Here is a 1,114-nt window from a genome sequence, read left to right on the forward strand (position 1 = left end):
GACAGCTGCGCCGTGTGCATGTCGGAGTTCGTCGCCGGCGACGAGGGCCGGGTCCTTCCGATTTGCCGCCACGCTTTTCATTCGCAATGCATAGATGCGTGGTTGGGTTCTCACTCGAGTTGCCCGCTTTGTAGAAAACCGGTTCATCCGGTTCAAGACGGTTCGGTCGTTATTGAACCGGGTCTGGAGAAGTGGTTTCCTGAACCGATTTGGTGCCCGAAGAAGAAACCGTTGGAGATGGAATTGGAATTGGAGAAAGTGCAGAAGATGAAGAATAGTAGTTACTGTATAAATATCATGGCTCTTTAATAATTAATAGTTAGCACTATATATGTATACTTAATTATGTGTAATGTAACATTCTCTCTTTTTTGGTAGCGCTATACTTAACTGTGTGGCCACACTTATGTTACGTGGTTAGGTGATGTAACATTACAACATGGTTAATTATACTGCAATAAAATAAAAAAGTTTAAAACCAACTTGCATTGCTATTGTCGGACATTTGAATCTGAATTTTGTACATGTAATAATTATTGGCTAAGAACAATTTTTTAAATGGAATTTTGATCTGTAAAAAATTAATTTTTAATTTATTAGGATAAAAAAAATATCGTAAAAAATTAAAAAAATTAAGTTGAGAGATAATTTTTTAATTAAATCAGTTAATATTTTTGTAACAACAATAGTAATCGTGTGATTGTTTTGTGATAAATGCTTTTGTGCATGAATTAGAGTTAAAAGTGAGTCAAATTAAATGATAAATTAGTTTGAATTTAATTTGTTAATAGCTTAATAAATTAGGAGATTATTTAATTTGTGTAAATGAATGGAATTCAACCTTGAATAAACTCCGTTTATTAGCCTGTATAGAGATGGCTCGTATATATACACACTACTAGATATGCATTTATTATTGCTAGATTTTATGTGAAAAAATTGGACAGCAACCATTAACATTCGATTATGTGAAGGAAAAGTATACGTAGTTAATAAAAACGAATTTTTTTGTAATAGTAGTATATATTGAGCAGCGACACTAAATAATATATAATAACATGAGAAATTTTTAAGAAGATTAATAAATTTTAGTCTGTATTTTTTATTAGTTATT

The sequence above is a fragment of the Arachis ipaensis genome, chromosome B02 (genome assembly GCF_000816755.2).
Source record: "Arachis ipaensis cultivar K30076 chromosome B02, Araip1.1, whole genome shotgun sequence".
Classification (NCBI taxonomy): Eukaryota; Viridiplantae; Streptophyta; class Magnoliopsida; order Fabales; family Fabaceae; genus Arachis; species Arachis ipaensis.